The sequence below is a fragment of the Piliocolobus tephrosceles genome, chromosome 1 (assembly GCF_002776525.5).
Source record: "Piliocolobus tephrosceles isolate RC106 chromosome 1, ASM277652v3, whole genome shotgun sequence".
Lineage (NCBI taxonomy): Eukaryota > Metazoa > Chordata > Mammalia > Primates > Cercopithecidae > Piliocolobus > Piliocolobus tephrosceles.
The window spans coordinates 125,236,818-125,261,855 of record NC_045434.1 but is presented as its reverse complement, the minus strand read 5'-3'; the positions used below and the strand labels follow the sequence as shown (position 1 = coordinate 125,261,855).

Below are 25,038 nucleotides of genomic sequence, written 5' to 3'. Positions count from 1 at the left end.
CTAAGAAAACTCTCATCCAAATGTCCAAAATAAGAAGCATAAATAAAATGAGAAATATTCTTATGTTAGAAAATGACGTAAAAGTTCAGCAGGAAAAATAAATAAGTAGGTAAATTATATGCACTTTAACATGCATATTCTTCTTTCACTGAATATGGCAGTGGGTGAAATAAGAAAGTTAGGGGAATTGGGAGGGATTATGGTGGATGGGAGGCAGGACTAGATTGCAGCTCCCATGCAAACAGAGTAGTGCGTGGAAACTCACATGAACTTTTACTCCAGAACTACTGCAGGAATAAACCAGAAAAGCTGAGAGAACTCACAGACCCTCTGAAGGAAGTGGATTGCTCCTACAGGACCCAGGAGACATCCCAAATATTGTGGGTGCCCAAGCTGTGGAAATAAGAGGAACTGTCCACCCCCGAGCACACACCCTCATTGGGGAACCTGAAAGTCTAGATCACGGGAGATGATTCTGGTCTTACCTGGACCTGAGTCAATTTAGAGAGCCGAGCGAAAAACAGGGGTAGAGGAAGCAGCGGGAAATGTCCTGTGGACTCTCTGAGTCCCCTGGGAAACAATTTCTGCCTTGTGTCACAGGGTCCTTGGGGACGGCTGCCAAAGGAACTGGGAAAGGTTGACGGGGAAAAGAAAATCTCCACCTGAACTTTGTAACAATTCCACCCAAACACGAGGTCTCTTGGCCTGGACCTGGCGGAGGGTGTGACTCCGGTGTGCAGACTCCACAGGTGAGGAAGGTGGGGAAGCATGAAAGCCCTGCTTGCTTTTGCAGCTGGGAGACTGGTAGCCTGGGGCAAGTTCTCAGCCTTGCTCACCACTGCCTGGAAACAGACTTGGTACTATTGGTGGGGGCACGATGGGAGTGAGACTGGCCTTTTGGATAGTGTAGGAGCTGGGTGAGGCCTGTGACTGCCGGCTTTTTCCCACTTTCCTGACAACCTTCATGACAAAGCAAAGGCAGTCATAGTCATCCTGAAAACATAACTCCATTGACCTGGGAACCACACCCCCATCCCCCACAGCAGCTGTGGCAAGACCCACCCAAGCAGAGAGTCTGAGCTCAGACAAGCCTAGCTCTGCCCCCACCTGATGATCTTTCCCTACCCACCCTGGTAGCGGAAGACAAAGGGCATATACTATTGGGAGTTCTAGGGCCCTACCCACTGCCTGACCCTCCCTATACTACCATAGCTGATGCTCTCTTGAAAGCACCACCTTCTGGCAGGAGGCCAACCAGCAGAAAAATAGTACATTAAACAACCAAAACTAAGGACTCTCATAGAGTCCATTTTGTCCCTGCCACCTCCACCAGAACAGGTGCTAGTATCCACGGCTGAGAGACCTGAAGATGGTGCACATCACAGGACTCTGTGCAGACAACCCCCAGTACCAGCCCGGCGCCTGATAGACCTGCTAGGTAACTAGATCCAGAAAAGAGATAACAATCACTACAGCTCAGCTCTCAGAAAGTCACACTCCTAGGAAAGCCAGGAGAGTACTACATCAAGGGAACACCCATGGGACAAAAGAATCAGAACAGCAGCCTTGAGCCCTAGACCTTCCCTCTGACACAGCCTACCCAATGAGAAGGAACCACAAAAACAATTCTGGTAACATGACAAAACAAGGTTCTTTAGCAGCCCCCTAAAAAAAATCACACTAGCTCACCAGCACTGGATCCAAACTAAGAAGAAATTCCTGATTTACCTGAAAAAGAATCTAGAAGGTCAGTTATTAAACTAATCAAGGAGGCACCAGAGAAAGGTAAAGTCTAATTTAAGGAAATCAAAAAATGATACAAGAAATGAGAGAAGAAATCTTCAGTAAAATACATAACATAAATAAAAAACAATTAAAACTTCAGGAAATACTGACATTCTTAGAAAAATGCAAAATGTTCTGAAAGGTCTCAACAATAGAATTGAACAAGCAGAAGAAAGCTTCAGAGCTCGAAGACAAGGTTTTTGAATTAACTCAATCCAACAAAGTCAAAGAAAAAGAAATAAGACAAATGAACAAAGCCTCCAAGAAGTTTAGGACTATGTTAAATGACCAAACCTAAGAATAACTGGCATTCCTGAAGAAGAGGAATCTAAAAGGTTGAAAAACATCTTTGGGGGATTAATCAAGGAAAATTTCCCCAGCCTAGCTAGAGATTTAGACATCCAAAAACAAGAGGCTCAAAGAACACCTAGGAAATTCACCACAAAAAAATCATCACCTAGGTAGATTGTCATCAGGTTATCTAAAGTTAAGACAAAGGAAATAATATTAAGAGCTGTGAGGCAACAGCATCAGGTAACCAAGGAAAGCCTATCAGATTAGCAGCAGATTTCTCAGCAGAAACCCTACAAGCTAGATTGAGGCCCTATCTTTAGCCTCCTTAAACAAAACAATTATGAGCCAACAATTTTGTATTCAGTGAAACTAAGCTTCATAAATGAAGGAAAGATAACAGTCTTTTTCAGACAAACAAATGCTGAGAGAATTTGCTACTACCAAGCCATCACTACAAGAACTGCTAAAAGGAGCTCTAAATCTTGAAACAAATCCTGGAAATACATCAAAACAGAACTTCTTTGAAGCATAAATCTCACAGAACCTACAAAGCAAAAATACAATAAAAAAAAAAAAAAAAACTAAGGTATACAGGCCACAAATAGCATGATGAATGGAATAGTGCCTCACATCTCAATACTAACGTTGAATGTAAATAGCCTAAATGTTCCGCTTAAAACATACAGAATGGCAAAATGTGTAAGAATTCACCAACCAAACTGTCTGCTGCATTCAAGAGACTCATCTAACACATAAGGACTCAAATAAACTTAAGGTAAAAGAGTGCAAAAAGACATTCCATGCAAATGGACACCAAAAGCAAGCAGGAGTAGCTATTCTTACATCAGACAAAACAAACCTTAAAGCAACAGCAGTTAAAAAGAAGAAAGAGGGACATTATATAATAAAAGACCTTGTCCAACAGGAAAATATCACAATCCTAAATATATATGCACCTAACACTGGAGATCCCAAATTTATAAAACAATTACTACTAGACCTAAGAAATGAGACAGACACCAACACAATAATAGTGGAGGACTTTAATACTGCACTGACAGCACTAAATAGGTCATCAAGACAGAAAGTCAGTAAAGAAACAGTGGATTTAAAGTGTACCCTGGAACAAATGGACTTAACAGATATTTCCAGAATATTTTACACAACAACCACAGAATATACATTCTATCATCAACACAAGGAACTTTCTCCAAGATAGACCATATGATAGGCCACAAAACAAGCCTCAATACATTTTTCAAAAATTGAAACTACATTAAGTACTCTCAGACCACAGTAGAATAAAACTGGAAATCAACTCCAAAGGAACCTTCAAAACCATGTATATACATGGAAATTAAATAACCTGCTCTTGAATGATCACTGCATCAACAATGAAATCAAGATAGAAATTGAAAAATTCCTCAAACTGAACATCAATAGTGGCACAACCTATGTAAACCTCTGGGATACAGCAAAGGTGGTGCTAAGAGGAAAGTTCCTAGCCCTAAATGCCTGCATTAGAAAGTCTGAAAGGGCACAAATAGACAATCTAAGGTCACATCTCAAGGAACTAGAGAAATAAAAACCAACCAAACCCAAACCCACCAGAAAAAAAGAAATAACGAAGATCAGAGCAGAACTAAGTGAAATTGAAACAAACAAACAAAATACAAAAGATAAATGAAACAAAACGCTGATTCTTTGAAAAGATAAAAAACTGATAGATCATTAGCAAGATTAATCAAGAAGAGAGAAAATCCAAATAAGCTCAATTAGAAACAAAAGGGAAGATATTAAAACTGAAGCCACAGATATACAAAAGATCATTCAAGGTTACCATGAACACCTATACATGCATATACTAGAAAATCTGGAAGAGATGAATAAATTCCTGAAAAGTTACAACCCTTCTAGCTTAAATCAGGAAGAATTAAATACCCTGAACAGACCAATAACAAGCAGTGAGTTTGGAACTGTAATAAAAAAATTACCAACAAAAAAAAGTCCAGGACCAGATGAATTCACAGCTAAATTCTATCAGACATTCAAAGAAGAATTGGTACCAATCCTATCAACACTATTCTGCAAGATAGAGAAAGGAAATCCTCCCCGAGATCATTCTGTGAAGCCAGTATTACCCTAATACCAAAACCAGGAAAGGACAAAATCAAAAAAGAAAACTACAAAAACAGTATCCCTGATGAACATACATGCAAAAATTCTTTAAAAAATACTAGCTAACTGAATTCAGCAACATATCAAAAAGATAAACCACTGTGATCAAATGGGTTTTGTAACAGGGATGTAGGGATGGTTTAACATATACAAGTCACTAAATGTGATACACCACATAAACAAAACTAAAAACAAAAATCACATGATCATCTCAATAAATACAGAAAAAGCATTTGACAAAATCCAGCGTCTCTTATGATTAAAAATTTCAGCAAAATCGGCATACAAGAGACATATATCAATATAATAAAAGCCATCTATGACAAACCCACAGCCAACATAATACTGAATGGGGAAACACTGATAACATTCCCTCTGAGAACTGAAACAAGACAAGGATGCCCACTCTCACCACTTCTATTCGACATAGTACTGGAAGACCTAGCCAGAGCAATTAGACAAGAAGAAGGAATAAAGGGCATCCAAATCAGTAAAGAGGAAGTCAAACTGCCACTGTTTGCTGTTGATTTGATTGTATACCTAGAAAACCCTAAAGATTCATTCAAAAACCTACTAGAATAAAAGAATTCAGCAAAGTTTCAGGATACCAAATTAATGTACACAAATCAGTAGCTCTCCCATACATCGACAGCAACAAAGCTGAGAATCAAATCAAGAACTCAACTCCTTTTACAATAGCTGCAAAAATAAAATAAATATTTAGGGATATACCTAACCAAGGACGTGAAAGACCTATACAAGGAAAACTACAAAAAACTACTGAAAAAATCATAGAGGATGCAACAAAATGGAAGCTCATCCCATGCTCATGAATCAATATTGTGAAAATGGCCATACTGCCAAAAGCCATCTACAAATTCAGGCAATTCTCATGAAAATACCACCATCATTCATCATGGAACTAGAAAAAACAATCCTAAAATGTATGTGAAACCAAAAAAGATCCCTCATAGCCAAAGCAAGACTAAGCAAAAAGAACAAATCTGGAGGCATCACAGTACCTGATTTCAGACTATACTATAAGGCCATAGCCACTATAACAGCATGGTACTGGTATAAAAAGAGGCCCATAGACCAATGGAACAGAATAGAGAACCCAGAAATAAAGCCAAATACTTACAGCCAACTGATCTTTGGCAAAGCAAACAAAAACATAAAGTGGGGAAAGAACACGCTATTCAACCAATGGTGCTGGTATAATTGGCAAGCCACATGTAGGAGAATGAAACTGGATCCTCATCTCTCACCTCATATAAAAATCAACTTAAGATGGATTAAGGACTTAAATCTAAGACCTGAAACTATAAAAATTCTAGAAGATGACATTGGAAAAACCCTTATAGAGATTGGCTTAGGCAAGGATTTTATGACCAAGAACCCAAAAGCAAATGAAATGAAAACAAGGATAAATAGATGGGACTAGCTGGGACTTAATTAAACTGAAGAGCTTTTGCATGACAAAAGGAACAGTCAGAAGAATAAACAGACAACCCACAGAGTGGAAGAAATCTTCACAATCTATACATCCAACAAAAGACTAATATCCAGAATCTACAAGGAACTCTAACAAATCAGCAAGAAAAAAAAATCCCTCAAATAGTGGGTTAAGGACATGAATAGACAATTCTCAGAAGAAGATATGCAAATGACCAACAAGCACATGAAAAATGCTCAACATCACTAATGATCAGGGAAATGCAAATTAAAACCACAATGCAATGCCAACTTACTCCTACAAGAACAGCCATAATTCAAAAGTAAAAAAATAATGGATGTTGGCATGGATGCATTGAAAAGGGAACATTTCTTCACTGCTGGTGGGAATGTAAACCAGTACAACTGCTATAGAAAACAGCGTGAAGATTCCTTAAAAGAATTATAAGTAGAACTACCATTTGATCCAGCAATTCCACTACTGGGTATCTCCCAGAGGGAAAAGAGTCATTATGTGAAAGACACTTGTGCATGTATGTTTATAGCAGCACAATTTGCAATTGCAAAACTGTGGAACTAACCAAAATGCCCATCAATCAACAAGTGAACAAAGAAACTGTGATAAATACATATGATAGAATTCTACTGAGCCATAAAAATGAATGAATTAGTGGCATTCACAGGCAACCTTGTTGGGATTAGAGACTATTATTCTAAGTGAAGTAACTCCAGGAATGGAAACCCAAACATTGTATGTTCCAAATACCCCTTGTTTCCCTAAAAACCTATGGAAATTAAAAATTTGTTTAAAAAGCATACTGCTTTTACCTTTGAATTAAACAAAAGGAAAAAGAAAGGTATATAAGATTTTAAAATGCACACAATGTGAGAACAAAGTGGGAGGACTGACGCTACCCAACCTCAAAGCTTACTATGAAGCTAAAGTAATCAAGACAGTTTAGTACTGGCTAAAGACTAGACAAATAAATCAATGGGAAAAAATAGAGAGTCCAGAAATAGGCACATATAAATATAGTCAACTAATCTTTGACAAAGGAGTAAAGGCAATACAATGGAGCAAAGAGTCATTTTCAACAAATGGTGCTGAAACAATTGGACATCCACATGCAAAAAGAAAAAAAAGTGAATCTAGACACAGACCTTACACCCTTTACAAAAATTAACTCTAAATGCATCATAGACCTAAATGTAAAGTACAAAATCATAAAACTCTTAGAAGACAATATAGGAGATGATGAGGTTGGGTATGGCAATAACTTTTTATATATTGTACTGAAGGCACAATTCATGAAATAAATGATTAATTTACCAGACCTCATTAAAATTAAAAACGTCTGCTCTGCAAAAGACAACGTTAAGAGAATAAGAAGACAAGCCACAGACTGGGAGAAATATTTGCAAAAGACACATCTGATAAGACTGTTAACCAAAAAACACAAAGGACTCAAAAATTCAACAATAAGAAAGAAAAGAAACTACTCAATTAAAAATGGACCAAAGACCTTAACAGACACCTCACTAAAGAAAATATACAGATGCTAAATAGCATCTGAAAAGATGCTTTACATCCCATGTCACCAGGGAAATGCAAACTATAACAACAATAAAACACCACTACACACCTATTCAAATGTCAAAAATATAGAACACTGACAACAACAAAGGCTGGAGAGTATATGGATCAACAGGAGCTCTGCTTCACTGTTAGTGGGAATATAAAATGGTACAGCCACTTTGGAAAGCAGTCTGGTGGTTTCTAACAAAATTAAGTATATGGTTGCTAGACAATCAATAATAACACTCCTTAGTGCTTGTGCAAAGAAGTTGAACACTTACCACCACGCAAAAACCTGCACACAAATGTTTTACTGAAGCTTTATTCATCATTGCCAAAACTTGGAAGCAATCAAGAGGTTTTTAAAAAGGTGAATGGGGCCAGGCGCGGTGGCTCAAGCCTGTAATCCCAGCACTTTGGGAGGCCGAGACGGGCGGATCACGAGGTCAGGAGATCGAGACCATCCTGGCTAACACGGTGAAACCCCGTCTCTACTAAAAATACAAAAAACTAGCCGGGTGAGGTGGCGGGCGCCTGTAGTCCCAGCTACTCGGGAGGCTGAGGCAGGAGAATGGCGTGCACCCAGGAGGCGGAGCTTGCAGTGAGCTGAGATCTGGCCACTGCACTCCAGCCTGGGCGACAGAGCAAGACTCCCTCTCAAAAATAAATAAATAAATAAAAATAAAAATAAAAAGGTGAGTAGATAAAAAGATGGTATATCCAGACAACGAAATATTAGTCTGCACTAAAAGAAAACAAATTATATCAAGCCATGAAAAGACAGAGGAATCTTAGGCCGGGCGTGGTGGCTCACGCCTGTAATCCCAGCACTTTGGGAGGCAGAGGCAGATGGATCGCGAGGTCAGGAGATCGAGACCATCCTGGCTACCATGGTGAAACCTCATCTCTACTAAAAATACAAAAAAGTAGCCGGACATAGTGGCAGGCGCCTGTAGTCCCAGCAACTCGGGAGGCTGAGCCAGGAGAATGGCGTGAACCCGGGAGGTGGAGCTTGCAGTGAGCCACGATGGTGCCACTGCACTCCAGCCTGGGCGACAGAGCGAGATTCTGCCTCAAAATAAATAAATAAATAAATGACAGAAGAATCTTAAAAGCAAATTACTAAGTGAAAAAAGTCAACACGAAAATGGTATATATTGTATGATTCCTACTACATGACGTTCTGGAAAAGAGAAAATTCCAGAGACAATAAAGAGATCAGTGGTTGTTAGGGGATTGAGGAGGAGAAGGAGAGATGAATAGGCAGAGCACAGAGGATTTTTAGGAAAGTGCAACTATTCTGTATGATACTACAATGGTGGAAACATCATGATATATTTGCTCAAACCCATGGAATGTGCAATACCAAGAGGGAACTCTAATGTCAACTACACACTTTGGAAGATAATGATGTGTCAATGTAGGTTCACCAATTGTAACAAACATACCACTCTGATAGGGGATGTTGATGATGTGGGAGGTGATGCACATGTATAGGACAGGGGATATATGGGAAGTCTCTGTACCTACCACTCAATTTTCTGTGAGTCTAAAACTTCTCTAAAAACAGTCTATAAAAATGCATGGAATGTAATACCTTATAGATATGCAATGTTGTAGTAATCCTGTTTTTTTATTTTCTATGTTTCTAATGCTTTCACATGGTGGGGGCTTTGCTGACCCTGAAGAAACTGGCCTTCCCAGGGCTAGCTAGTTGCTAGAGACAGTAAAAGACTTTCCTGTGAGTGTACTTTTCATATGCAAACCAACCAATCCAGAGCCCAGACCACCCCACCACCACCTCCTTTATATGGCACCCATAGGGCTCTTTCACTTAGGGCCACCATTCCCCTGCCCTAATCACCCCAGGGCCTACCAGACAACTAGAGACAACCCCTATACCCTTGAGCCAGCTGGAATTATTCAAATTAGCCAATGTTAAGCCCATTTATCTTGCCTCACTTGTTTCTGCAGAACCCACAATAAAGACTTTGCGGTGATTTCCCCTAGCTCTCTCTGACTGCTGACTGACCTTGGTGCTTCCCTTTGTGGCCCCTACATGGTGAGGTATAGCCTTCCCCTTGGGGACTGTAATAAACTATCTTTTCAATGGCAATTGGGTCCTCATCTGTTGGCCTCACCATACCCAAATAATAATAAAACCTACATTTTAAAATAACTGTTTATAAACATAGTATTTTAATGTATTTTTATAAAGCATTGGCAGGATTCACACTAAATCTGTCAAATGGCTGACCCCAGGAATGAGAAGGGTTATGAGATTGGGGAGTTGGGAGATCAGAGGGTCACAAGTTTACATGTAGGAGTATGCTGTCATAAAACAGGAGACTTGAAGCAGATGTAACAAAATGTTAAGAACTACTCATTCTGTGTGGTGGGACAGAAGTACTTACTATATGATTTTAAAATATTCATTTTTTAAAATAAAAGTTATTTTTAAAAGAGTAATGTTGCCTACAACATTCAAAAGATGTGGTAAAGATAATACTAAATAAAGAGCAAAGAATATTCAGGAGATTCATATACAAGTTAGGATGCAATTTTCAAAACAAGTTGAGGCAAGAAATGCAGAGAAGAGACACAATAGCAGGGGCTTTTAGGTAAGTAATAGTGTTCCAGACACTCCAATTTATTCACAACTTGTTCAACATCCCTTCTCAGCTGGATTAGTGTATCAGTTATCTGTCACCACAGTAATGCCGTGTAACAACCATGACAGAAAACACAAAATCTCCCTGGCATATAGCAATAAACTTTTGTTACTCACAAGTGTTTAGGTTGGCTAAGCATTTTGTTGATGGAAGCCGAGCTCATCAAGACTTACTTATGTGTCTATTGCTAGCTGTAGGGCAATTAAATAGTCAATCCTGGATGAACTTGCTCACAAGCCTGTGCCATCTTGCTGTATTCCACATGGCTGCTCACCAGCAGGTTCATCCTTCCCTATTCTCATGGCAAAGGGAGAGGAGCAAGAGGCAACAAGAAGAAACACACAGGGCCTCTAAAGACCTGGGCTCAGAATTGGCACACTGTTGGTTCCACACAAGATCCATGCCAAGGCTAGTATAGACTCTGTCTTTAATGGAAGGAGCAAACAAATCAAGACCATTGCTACCATCAATCCACCTCAGTTAAACAAAAACTATCTTGGTGGATAATTTTTCCAGTATATGTCATTCACTGTGAGAATTAAGAAGTCGGACAAAGCAGAGATTAGCTCTACTTAGGGTTTGTTTGTTTGCTTTAAATAGATACCATGTGTTCCTGCTTGAGATCTTTCCCTGATACGGCAGCATCCTTATCAGTTGACCTAGACCTGCCTAGAGTATTGTAACCTAAGAAATGTAAGGCCCATTTTCTTCAGAAATGCAGTCTGAAAAAAGCTAATGTCTCTGATTATTTACCTAAGAGAGGACAGAATTATATGCTGGGAAGATTAAAATCAGTGACAGGCTACCTTCCGGTCATGATGTCAATTATGTTCTTGCCAGAATACCTGTAAAGCCTTCTCAAAGGAAATCTTGAAAAATAGAGTGAAGAAATAACACATATGACTATATTCCCCCTTTTGGGAAGTCACAATACACCTTAGTTTTATACACTGTTGGTTGCCAGACCAATACCCATTCCCTCTTCCTCTCTTAACTAACAGATCCTTGATTTTGCTTTAGGGCAGCAATGCATCAATTAAAAATACTCCTTATTCCAGACTCACTTACAGCTAGGGATAGCTGCATGACCTATTATTTCCTGGCAGTGAGACATAAGCACAAGGTAACTCAGTGGACAACTGAGAAAAATATATTTCTTTCCAGAAATAAAGGGACATATTTCCTGTTTTCCACCTTCTGCCCCTGAGTCTTTCCTGTGTTTCCTGCCTAGAAGTGCAGCAGCCACTGTGTGAGCATAAGAAAGAAAGCCCCACACTATTCCAGGGAGGCTGCAGGAGAATTCAGAAAGGAGACTGCACACCGGAGGCATCCTGGAACTGACGTTCCACTCTGGATGCCTGTGTCTGCATTTATTTTTCTACATAAGAAAAATAAACTCCTACTTGTTTATCTCTATGCAATCAGATTTCTGTCACATGCAGCCAAATGCAAATCTAAATAACTTGTGAGTTCTAAGAATTTCTGCACTGAAAGAAAAACCTTCCTGGCTAGATTTAGTCATTCCACAACATGTGTATATTGTACACCATAAATATACACCATTTTATCTATCAATTTAAAAATAATATCAATAAAATAATAAAGATGTGAAAGACCTAAATAAATAAGAGGCAAAAAAGCTCAGTCCTTCCCAAACTTATTTGCACACAAGCACTTTTTTTAAAAGTAATTTATTTTTACCTCCTATAATATATGAACAATGCTTCACAGAATATCTGGTTGGAAAATTCCATTTTCTTTTGTATTATGTAACCTTTACCTTGAATGGCCCGTTTCCTGGTTAAAGTACTGCATTAATGAAATGAATGTGTAAAACAGATCTGTATATGGACAAACCATCTTGTAACACCAGCTATCTCAGAATAGACATCATTTGCTTATCCATGATCCCGTTCATCAGAAAATATTTATTGGTCACCTAATAGGTTCCAAACTCTGCTAGGTCCTGGGGATAGAAAGATAACTTAATCAAGTTCTCAAATCTTTGTTAGTTTAAGGTTAGTGTGACAAAATAATTTTTTATAATGTAATGTATCTAAAATTCTCTGTTACCACAATTTAAGGACATTCCAAGCATCCAGGGCACACCATCATGATTCTCCTGATTCATGAATATTAACCTAACACTGTCAGGTTCATGGGGGAAAATATTGGATACTCAGGAAGGATTTGAGCCAACTATCAAACATTTACATATTTTTTAAAATTATTTTTATTGAGACATAATTGATGTACATATTTTCAGGGTACATGTGATAATCTGATACATACATATAATCAAATCAGGGTAATTAGGATATCCATCACATTAAATGTTTAACTTTTCTTTATGCTAGAAACATTTAAATTATTCTCTTCTAGCTATTTTGAAATGTTTAACAGACTAATGTTAACTCTAGTCACCCTACTGATCTATCAAGCACCAGGTCTTATTTCTTTTATCTATTAGTAGCTATATAATTGTACCCATTAATAATCTCTCTTTATTCCCTCCTTTCCCACGCTTCCTGGCCTCTGGAAATCTATTTATCTTCATGAGCTCCACCTTTTTAGCTCACACATGTGAGTGGGAACATCCTATATTTGTCTTTCTGTGCTTGGTGTATTTCATTTAACATAATGTCCTTCACTTCCATTCATGCTGCTGCAAATAACAGGATTTTATTCTTTTTACGGCTGGATAATATTGTGTATATACTACATTTTACTTATTCATTTATCCATTGATGGGCACTTAGGTTTATTCTATATTTTGGGTATTGTAAATAGTGCTGTAGCAAACATGGGGGTGCAGACATCTCTTGGATATATTCATTTCCTTTCTTTTGGACCTGATCTCAACAATCCCTTCAGACCTCCACTAGGCAATGTGAGGATGCCTAATGTACCCAATATACAACCAGCAATAATGAAACCAACAGAGAAACATCCAGTTTATACACTGATTGCAAAAAATAACTTGTGTTGGCCCAAGCTGAACTTCTTAAACACCAAGAAGAAGTAGAAAGAAAAGATGCATAATTCAATCATTGGGAATGAGAAATGCAAAACTTCACTCAACATGGTAGAAAAAATAATTGGCCACTTCTTAGCAATTTTCCTATAGAACTTTGTTTCTAACAGGATTTTTCTGTGACATTCCTATAGAGTTCCAAAAGACAGTAAAGCTTATATATTACTTCTGGATGTTCCATGCTGTAACACTGTTTCTAAATATCTTCAGAGGCTTGTCTTGGTTTTGTGTTGATTTTGCAAGAGTGGTTGATTTTGGATTGAGTATCCCGTGGTTCTGGCTTTTTACTCCTTGTTCATTTGTCTGTTGGTACAGACCACTTTATGGAACTTTCAGGAGTGACAGTTCGTTCAGATTCTTTGTATTCTTCTTCGTCTATATTTGTTAGTTCGCTGTACATGCACTCCAGGCTGTAGGATTTCATAACTGGGGCAATTGTGGTTGAATTTCGACCCTTACTGGTCTCAACCAAACTATTCCTGTTGGAATCAGTATGATAATCATAGCAGCACTTTTCACAGCATCAGCAACCATCTCACTAGTTATGTTTTTAAAATATGATGGCCTCCAGCTGCATCTATGTTGCTACAAAGGACATAATTTCATTTTGGCGGCTGTGTAATATTCCACGGTGTATACATACCACATTTTCTTTACCCAGTCTACCATTGATGGACATTTAGGTTGATTCCATGACTTTGCTATTGTGAATAGTGCTGCAAGAAACATATAAGTGCAGGTGTCTTTTCGAAAAAAGAAGGTACTAATTAACATTCCCACTAATGGTGTACAAGGGTTCCCCTTTCTCTACATTCTCACCAGCATCTGTTATTCTCTGTCTTTTTTTGCAAAAGTCATTCTAACTGGAGTGAGATGATATCTCATTGTGGTTTTGACTTGCAGTTCTCTGATAATTAGTGGTGGTGACCATTTCTTCATATATCGGTTAGCCATTTGTATGTCTTCTTTTGAGAAATGTCTGTTCAGATCTTTTGCCCATTTTTTAATCAATTATTTGGTTTTTTACTACTGAGTTGTTTGAGTTCTTTATATATTCTGATTATTAATTCCTTGTCAGATAGATAGTTTGCAAATATTTTCTCTCATTCTGTAGGTTGTCTATGCAATTTTTGATTGTTTTCTTTGTTGTGCAGAAGCTTTTGAGCTTTATGAAATCCCATTTATCTAGTTTTGATTTTATTTCCTGTGCTTTTGAGGCTTACTCAAAGTATCTTTGCCCAGATCAATGTACTGGAGCATTTCTCCAGTGTTTTGTTCCAGTAGCTTTACAGCTTTTTTGTCTAGTAGTATCTTTATTTTTAAATAAAAGTATATTCTATGCCCATGGATTGGAAGAATCAATATTGTTAAAATGACCGTACTACCCAAAGCAATTTACAGATTCAGTGTAATCCCTGTGAAAATACCAATGACATTCCTCACAGAAATAGAAAAAAAGTACCAAAATTAATATGAAACCCCAAAAGACCCCAAATAGCCAAAGAAATTTTGAACAAAAAGAACAAAACTGGAGGCATCATGCTACCTGACAACAAATCAGCTGGTACTGCATAAAAACAATGGAACAGAAGAGGGAGCCCAGATACCAATCCACACACTTACAGCCAACCCATTTTGGATGAAAATACCAAGAAAATACAATAAGGAGAAAGCAGTTTCTTCTATAAATGATGCTGAGAAAACTGGATAACCATACATAGAAGAATAAAACTAGACTCTGTCTCACCATATATAAAAATCAAATCAAAATGAATCAATATTTACATCTTAACTCAGTCTTGATTTTCTTTAATTGTCCTCTACACGCAATGATTCATGTCAAAGGACAACAGTGGCAATTCTTTCTGAAAACCCTAAGCAGTTAATGCCATTGATAGAAGTGAAGAGACCTAATATATAAAGAATGAGAGAAAGGTGTAATTATGACTAAAGCGGGGTTCAAGTTCAAGGAAGGGATAACTTCGTATCTTGAATAGGAGAGGGATAAGAAAGGGACATGAGAGCGATGTGTTGTCAGAACGCAGGGGAGTTTTTAATGGAAAGGCAGAAGATGAAAATGCCAAAAGAGTGGTTGGTTGATAGAGAAAAGTCTCAGAACACATAGAAGAGGAGAGTGAAATGAGAGCGAATGTGGGTGGTGTGCGGTTGGAGGAGAGATTTCTATGGGTTGAAATGTGTTCCTCCAAAATATATGTTCAAGTCCTAACCCCACTCCCTCAGAATGTGACCTTATTCAGAAATAAGGCTGTTTCAGATGTAATTAGTGAAGATGATATCATACTGGACTATGGTGGGCCCCTAATCCAATACAACTGCAATCTTTATAAAAGAGGGAAATTTGGACACACACACACACAAGGAAGACAATGTGAAGACACATGAGGGATGATGGCCATGACAACTGAGGCAGAGATTGGAGTGCTGCATTTGCAAGCTAAAGAATCACCATGTATTGCCAAGAGCTTCCAGAAGCTAGGAAGAGGCAAGACAGAATTCTCTTATACAGGGTTTAGAAGGAGCATGGCCCTGCTCATGCCTTGATTTCAAACTTCTAACCCCTAGAACTGTGACAGCATAAATTTCCATTGTCATAGCTCCCACTTGTGGCCTTTATCTTACTGATGACAAAGTTAAGAGACTAGCACCAAGATTAAAAGGGAGCATTGACTATAGTGAAGTTCCAAACTAATACCTGAGGAGAATAAAAGTGGAAGCCAAGCATGAAGATATACAAAAAAGTAATAAGGACTTGGCTGAAATCAGCAACTATGAATTTATTGCACCACTAATCTGATAAAAATTCCAGACACAAATATGAATTTAGTACATGATAAAGATATTTCAAATCAGTGCATATATGATGGATTGGCTATTCAATACAATACAATTAACAATTTGAGGGTAGAAAAAAATATCTACAGGTGGAACTAACTGTCCTCTTGATTTAAAAATAATGTTAAAGAGTTGTTTATAATAATAGTTTTAAAAAGGAAACAACCTAAATGTCTAATAAGGGACAATATCATATGAATAACATCGGGTTGTTAACAAATTTTACACCATAATAATATATTCTTATTTTAAAACTGGAAAATGTCAATACATGCTATTGTCAACTATTATAGTTTTATAAAATATATGTATATACATACATGTACATAATGTGTCTATACCTCTCTAAAGAAAATAAATGGTTATTGACTATTATCTCTATATGATAGAATTACAGGTATTCTTTCTATATGATTTTCTTTCAAATTATATACTTAATATTTGGCTTTACTTATTTATGGCTTTATTTAGAAAAGTACTGTAACAATGGGAGTTCTAGAATTTGAGGATCCTATATAAGTTGTCAAAATAGCCCGGTGTTTCAACTCTCTTTTTTCAAGAATCAAAAACAATTCCTGAGATGGAGATCAGAAGAGCCATGTTTAAAAGAATAGATGAAAACCAGAGGAAACTACAGCAGGGAGATACATACCTGGGACCAAGACATCTGGTGTATCGGTTAGGAACATTGCAAAGATAAATGAAATTTGGGAAGTAAATTGCCCGTGAAAATGTTTAAGCCATAGGAGGAATTTAAGATTTTGTGGTACAATTTGGTTTGGGTTTTAAATTTAGAGACTGGCAGTGACCTGTTTTATGCCATGTGAGTTTGGTGTTTACCTGCTGTGGTCTGAGTGAATGACCTTAAACCGTAGGTCATTTGGGATTTTGACCTTGTTCATTTCATGTCTGCTTATGCTGGTATTATGCAGAGGTAAGTAGCTGTTACACAGACAAGGACTCCAGGCACCAGCCTATGTGCCGGGGAGAGGAAGGTGGGGAGAGGGGGCGAATACGGAAGTTGACCACGATAGCCTCCTTTTATACAGGCCTTCTAGATGTTAGGGATTTAAACTTATTTTTTAGTTTTTCTGTGTTTTGCAGTCAGGCTTGCAGTCCAGGACTATCAACTGATGCCAAGTTCTGTGGGAGCTTTAGTGTATACAAGCTCCTAGCTTTAAATGTGTGTGCCAGACATAGGAGACAATGTAGGTAAGCTGCCTAACATTCTATTTATCTTGTTCATCATTCAAGGCTAAGGTGGTGCTGTTGAGGGAATAGGCTCGTGGATCCATGAAGCATGTATCCATAATCTCCTAAGAATTTACTCCCAACACACGGCATCGGGTTAATTCTGGGTTTGTTATTTTGCATAGACTCTGGTCATGGCTATAGCTTTAGATTTCAGAGACCCAATCTGAATGTAGGGTTCAAATAGTTTGTTCACATTCTCCTCTCTGAGTAGAACAATCCCACTCAAGTCATTGTTCCCCATCAAACTGGACTCATTCTCTTTTATTCCTGCCTGATTCCTCCATAATATGCCTCATTATGTTTGTGTCTTCCCTTAGAAGTCTATTTCATTTACTTATCCAGCATGAAGTTCATCCAAAACTGTCATATTGATACTTCCCTTGTAATTCTTCCAGTATTTTCTACTGATCTTCCTACTCTTCTCTATAATCTGTCCAGAATCTTTGTAACTACTCAAAATAGCAGTCTCAGTCCTTAAGATAGTGGGTTCCCAATTGTCTATATTATGAATGTTTCACATTCAGCTTTAAGAGCTACCTCTCAACAGTTTTTTTTTTTTGGATCCTGCTTCTCAGCAGGGTCTACAGACAATTCAGTCTGCCCTCTCATATCTTCCCCTCTCTTTCTACCTAAGATTTCTTTGGACCTCTGCCACAGTTTCTGATCTAATAACGACAAAGCATCTTCCCCTTTTCTAATTCCTTTTTTAAGTATAGCTAGATTTGGGTATATATTATTTTCCCAGTTGTCTTTCCTGGTCATAATATCTGCTTTTTCCCTTTAACTCTGTCCAGTCTTCTGATTTCTGCAATCTCAACTTTTGTTACTAGGGAATTAGTTTCCTCCTCTAGATAAGTATTTTTCAAGGAGGGTATAATTGATAACAGTGCAGGATAACTCCTTTTTGGTGAAGCTGTCCTATATATTGCAAATGGTTTAGCATTCCTGGCCCCTGCTCACTAAATACCAGGAGCACTTTCTCAAATTCCACTATGGAAATCAAGAGTCCACAGCTATGTCTACATTACGATTTTTTGATGTTGTTGTGGGGGTTGTGGGCGGTTGAGACAAAGTCTCCTTCTGTTGCCCAGGCTGGAGTGCAGTGGCCTGATCTCAGCTCATTGCAACCTCCGCCTCCAGAATTCAAGCGATTCTCCTGCCTCCGCCTCCTGAGTAGCTAGGATTACAGGTGCCCGCCACCACACCCAGCTAATTTTTGTATTTTTAGTAGAGATAGGGTTTCACCATGTTGGCCAGGCTGGTGATGAATTTTTAGTTAGTGGGTTCAAATGTGTCTGACCAATGTGACCTGGCCTGCTAATTCTGCCTGCTCCCAGTCCTAGAGAGTCCCAGGAGAGGTTGGGAACACTGGAAAAGTGTTACTAGCTCCACACTTACTCTGGAAAGGAAGAAGTAGGAGATCTAGAAAACCTGCTTCTACAGCAATGCCAAAACCAAAGCCCACTTGGAATAGTTTGGGAAGAAAACAGGAAGTAAGGGTGATCAATGGAGATCAGTTTTCTTTTAGAAGGAGCAGAGTTGGAACGGAAACTGAAGTGGGATGCAGGGTAAACAAGGGTTTTTTATACAATGCAGATCACAGAATATGTTTGTATGTATGACACCAGGAGCTGCCTCAAAAAATTGTGGCTTCTACTTTCTCTTCGTAACAGGATTTTTGAGAAAAGTTAACAAGAAAAATAATTTGCCCAAAAGAAATATAAGTATGTTTGTGTATACACATACACCTACTCACATATATATGCAAGTGCAATGGTGTGAAAGACTCTACATCTATAATATGTCACTTTCATATCCCTAGATTCAATGAAAATAGAAGTTCTGCTGAAAACAAAATATTCTGGAAAAAAAAAAAAAGTAGATCAGTTTAAGTACAATTAAGCTCAAAAAAGTTTGAGTATTGTTTCAGTTGTGGAATGCAATCCAGAGAAAGCACAAATTTGTAGAATATTCTCAGAAATGATGAGTATTTGAGATGTTTTATTTTGGTGCTTTCATTTTCTATAATGAAATGAGGTAACAAATCCCTAATTGCGTCCTAGTATTCCAAAATAGCTAGCAAGAATAGAAAAATCTGACAGTTGCTGAGAAAAAAGAAAAAAACAAACAAACATGAAAATAGCCAAATCTGTCCAATCTTGTATTTATCCATTCAGGCTATAAATGGTGTTATTGTTGAAAAGAAGTTAAATTTTCTTCAGAGAAAAACTTTTTTGTGGAGAAAATGGCATTCATTGCTCACTAAATAAATGTATGCAACATTAATTTGATTCCCTTCTATTAATAACCAGTAAAAATTTAATAGTGGATTATCATTCATTCTTTCATTCTACAAATACTTTTAGGTCCTAGCACGGGCTAGATCCAGGGTGCAACACTGGTGAAAACAGGCTCCAGCAAAAATAAGATGTATTTCTGACCTCAAAGCACCACTAATCTTCATCAATTAAAATTATTATGAAGAACACAAATAGGCAATTCACACAAGAATAACAAATTGTCTAGAAATGTATATAAAATACTCATCCTCACTAGTAATCAATAAATGCAACTTTAAAATTACAATAAGATACTGTTTTTCATCAACCAACTTAGAAAAGGCTTTCTAATAATAATATTCAGGGTTCGTGCATAAAAATAGGCCCTATTATTAATTGTTATTTGGAACATTAATTAGCAACATTTTTCTAAGATATAATCTGGCAACATGGATTAAAAGAATTAAAAGGTGTCATACTATATAGCATGAACCCACTTCCAGGAAATTCAGCTGAAAACCTAGATTACTGAAGTCTTTATAAATAGAGGAATGAGGATGTTCACCACACCACTAGATATGTACCATGAAATGGAAGATTTATCAAAAAATACGGCACATTCTTATAGTACCATCTTACTAGTAAAAATTAGGTGGTAAAATAATACTGAATAAATGAAGAACTCTATGGTATAGTTAAAAAAAAAGGGAAACAATTGAAATTGGGTATAGCATAATGTCATTATAAGTAATAAATGTTTATATATTGTAAAAAGATATATGTACGCATGTAGAAGAAAATACAGTTGTCTCCCCATATCCACTAGGAATGTGCTCCAAGACCCCCAGTGAATGTCCAAAACCTTAAATAGTAGCAAATCCTATATACACTATTTTTTTCTATACATACCTACTCATTATAAAGTTTAATTTATAAATTAGGCACAATAAAATATACTGTAGTAAAATTTATGTGAAGGTTCTCTCTCTCCCTCTCTCTCTCTCAATATCTTATTGCACTGTACTCACCTATTTTCAAGCCACAGTTGACCAGAGGTAACTGAGACCTTAGAAAGCAAAATTGTGGGTAATGGAGGACTACTGTAAACTGTAAACAAAAAGGTGAAATGAGTTACAAGAGAGAAGAAGTTTACAGGTCATTTAAATGTTCTTCTTTTTGTTCCCTTATATATTCTACACTTTTCATACTGAACATGTAACACATCTTCAGTTAAAAAATAAACTTTTAATTAAGCAACTTCAATCTCGCTATGGTTTGGACACAAACTTTGTGTGGTTTTTCAGATTTTATTGACTGCCTTCTATCTCTGTCTTAGTTGACTACTTGCCTTCATTGAATTGCTCTCTGCTCTTCAATTTGCAGGAAATACTATACATTACACTATGGGATTGGGCTTCCTGAGAAGCTACTGAGGAGCCAGATGAAAAATAAGTATGATTCATGTCACAACATTAAAAAAAAAAAAAAACTTGAAAAGACTATGTTAAGTGAAAGAAGTCAGTCACAAAAAGTCATCTATTGTATGATTATTTTTATACAAAATGGCCAGAATGAAAAAATGTATAAGAACAGAAAAGTTAATGGTTGTCACAGCTAGGGGGAAAAAGAGAATGGGAGTGACAAGTAATGGACTTGGGGTTTCTTTTAAGGGTGATGAAAGCATTCTAAATTAGGAGATTCATACTTCCAAAATGGCAGTGTAGACACAGCTGGATTCACTCTCTAACACAGAAAACCAAAATATATATATATACGCAACACTGAGATTATCACCAGACAGCAACCTGTTTAGAGATAGGCAATCTAAAATTATGTAAATTGAGACAAACACAAGTCAAAATGTGGGGGAGATGGAGTTAAAGTGTATGGTGGTTTCGTTTTATTTGGTTTTTTACTTTTTTTGTTTGTTTTTACTCTTTTTTGTAATCTAAGTTTTTATCTCTTTAAATAATTTATGATAGCTATAAGATGTTTTATGTAACCCTATGGTAACTACAATGCAAAAACCTGTAATGGATACACTAAAAATAAAAAGGAACAAATTAAGACATACTACAACTAAGAAAATTACATAGCCACAAGGGATGACAGTAAGAAAGGAAGAAAAGAAGAAAGGAGTTATAAAGCAACCAGAAAACCAGAAAAACAAATGGCAGTACTAAAAATGGCAGTACTAAGTCCTTACTTATCAATAATGACACTGAATGTAAATGAACTAAATTCTCCAATTAAAAGACATAGATGAACTTTTTTTCACATTTTTCTTGGCTGCTTATATGTCTTCTTTTGGAAGTCTTATTTATGCCTTTGCCCACTTCTTAGTGAGGTTATTTCTTTTTTGCTTGTTAGTTTAAGTTCCTTATATATTTTGGATATTAGGTTCCTCTCAGATGGATAGTTTGTGAATATTTTCTCCCATTCTGTAGTTGTCTATTTACTCTGTTGATGGTTTCTTTTCCTGTGCATAAGCTCTTTAGTTTAATTAGGTCCCACTTGTTAATTTTTGGCTTTGTTGCAATTTCTTTTTGGTACTTGTTCATAAATTCTTTGCCAAGGTCAATTTTGGGAAGGGTATTTCCTGGGTTTTCCTTTAAAATTTTTATAGTTTGAGACCTTACATTTAAATCTTTAATTCATCTTGCATTAATTTTTGTATGTGGTGAAAGGTAAAGGTCTAGTTTCATTCTTCTGCACGTGGCTTTCCAGTTATCCCAGCACCATTTATTGAATAGGTAGTCCTTTCTCTGTGGCTTATGTTTTCCAGCCTTGTTGAAGATCAGATGATTGTAGGTGTGTAGCTTTATTTCTGAGCTTTCTAATGGGTTCCATTGGTCTATGTGTTTGTGGACAAGTACCATGCTGTTAATCATCAGAGAAATGCAAATCAAAACCACGAGATACCATCTAACACCAGTCTGAACAGCTCCTATTAAAAAGTCAAAAAGCAACAGATGTTGGCAAGGCTGTAGAGAAAAGGGAAGGCTTATACACTGTTGGTGGGACTGTAAATTAGTTCAGCCTCTGTAGAAAGCAGTTTGGAGATTTCTCAGATAACTTACAACAAAACTTGAGACCATTATATTAAGTGAAATAAGTCAAGCACAGAAAAAAAATTATTGCATGTTTAATCAAATATTGAATGTAATCACTCATGCGGGAACTGAAAAGGTGGATCTCATGAAGATGGAGAGTAGATTCTCATGAAGATAGAGAGTAAATTGGTGGCTACCAGAAGCCAGGAAGGGTGGGAGAGGAGAGAATAAAGAGAGATTGATTAATTGGGTACAAATACACAGTTAGATGGAAGAAATAAGACTTGGTGTTCAATAGATCAGTAAAGTGACTGTAGTTAACACTAATCTATCATACATTTCAAAATAGCTAGAAGAGAATAATTTAAATGTTTCTAGCACAAAGAAAAGCTAAATATTTAATGTGATGGATATCCCAATTACCCTAATTTGATTATATGAATGTATCAAATTATCGCATGTACCACAAAAATATGTACAGCTATTAAATGGCAATAGAAAATTAATTAATTAATTTTAAAAAGGAAAAGCTACAACTTGCATATTGTAATTTAAATAGTAAAACAAGATTATCATTAAACTAAAAAAAAAATTACATGGTGATGATGGTTGCAGAACTCTGTAAATAAAAACCATTGAATTCTACATTTTAAAATGGTGAGCCTTGTGGTATGTAATTATACCTCATTAAACCTCTTATTTAAAAAAAAAGGTTTGTTGTGAAGATCAAAGATGATAATCTATGTAAAATGTTGGACACAGTGCCTAGTACATAGTCAGCACTCAATAAATATTAGCTATTACTATTCTAGAGTAACTGAATTTAGGAAGCTTTGTGTGACTCTAAAGTCACTGGGAAAAAAAAATTGATGAGACAACTGGCATTTGTAGAGAAGAAAATGATCACAAATCATGGTGTGTAGGGTCCTGTGTTCTACTGCGGTCGTGGCAGCTTTGAAATCCCATTCCCCTAAGGCCAGCTGAATGGGGTATGTCTTGGTGACTGAGGGCAGGACAAGGGTCATTGTTCAGACCTGGAACATTTCTGGCCTGTTTTGCCCAGGTATGGTTAGGAACTTTCCAATTCCCTAAGACTGAAGGAGACACATTCAGGCCTCACCAGAGACAATCTTGATGACAAGAAACCATAAATGAGGGGAGAATTTCCCACTGAATATCAGATGTTTTAACCAGGGTTATGAACACAATTTCTGCTACCAAGAGAGGAAAATGAGATTTAAGGAGAGAAGAACTACTTTAAAACTGAGCTTTCTACACAATCTGGATCTATGTAATGCAATAAAAAGGCTTAATGTTTTTGCAGTATGTTCTGAAGGAGCCGCTTTACCATGGCAAGATGTTCTATTACATGCACAAGGCCCTGAAGGTGCACACACTGGATTATTTAGCTGTTGGATGGTTCTCTTATTGAATTTTCTCTTTTAAAAGAAGGAACGAATGCATGAAGAAAGATCTGTAAATGACTAAGAAAATAATTTAAACAAAATTTTTTGTCATAATTTGTGGGTATTTTTTCCCTGACTTCTGAAGCTCCAAATTCACCCTTAACCAATGCGCTGTTGAATTCTGACATTAACAAAACCAAATCAATTTAAACCACTTGCCAGCAAAATAAAAGCTAAATATTTGCTTAGCATTCCCAGCATTTCTTTCATTGTGAAAACAAAGAAAATATGGACAAATTAATTATTAATGGTACTCTATACAATAATGTAGTGCTAGTATTTATATTAGAAATGGGGTTTTCCCAAATTAAGTCTGTGCTTGACTGAATCAAAGATAAGCAAGATAATACAGTATGTTATAAAAAGTACCCTATAAATGTCAAAAGACCATAATAGTAAAAATATATTAGAATGATACTAACAATAATAAATAGTGCTAGCTTTCCAAAGATTCCAAAAATCAGAGTTTTGGGGATTGACAGTAGTGCATGCCTAAAGAATATATGGCACTTGAATTCCAAATCAAGGGAGATCACTGAAATTGCACTGATCATGCACATGCCTACACCTTGATTTATTACATGTCTACAGATGTGTTTAACACCAACACATACTCCCAATTGTCAATGATCTTTGACTTTTCAGCCAAGTTTTATGGTGACCTGCCATATACTTGTCACTGTGCTAGACATTGAAGGAAATACGAAGATATTGAGTATAGGATGTCTGTCATTAAAGCTTGAAATCTCGTAGAGAAGTTTCAACCACAGCACTAGCCTCCCCATTCTGAAGTCCAATGCCAGTGCCAATAATAAGAGGAAGAGCTACAGTAACACTGACAGAGGCCGGTTGGTGGAGTGGAGACTAGTGAAGAGTTTACAGGTAAGGAGGCATTTGAGCCAGCTTTGTTATGATGATGATGAGGGCCGGGCGTGGTGGCACACCTCTGTAATCCCAACACTTTAGGAGGCCGAGTCAGGCCAATCACTTGAGATCAGGAGTTCCAGACCAGCCTGGCCAACATGGTGAAACCCCATCTCTGCTAAAAAAAATAAAATAAAATTAGCCATGCATGGTGGTGGGCGCCTGTAATCCCAGCTACTCGAGAGGCTGAGGCATGAGAATCACCTGAACCCAGG

At 37.1% G+C, this 25,038-nt stretch overlaps 1 pseudogene; it reads left to right on the top strand.

Annotated features, from left to right (window-relative positions):
* The first annotated feature begins 9,536 nt into the window (after positions 1-9,536).
* On the top strand, positions 9,537-15,704 carry LOC111555168 (annotated as a pseudogene).
* Positions 15,705-25,038: the final 9,334 nt, after the last annotated feature.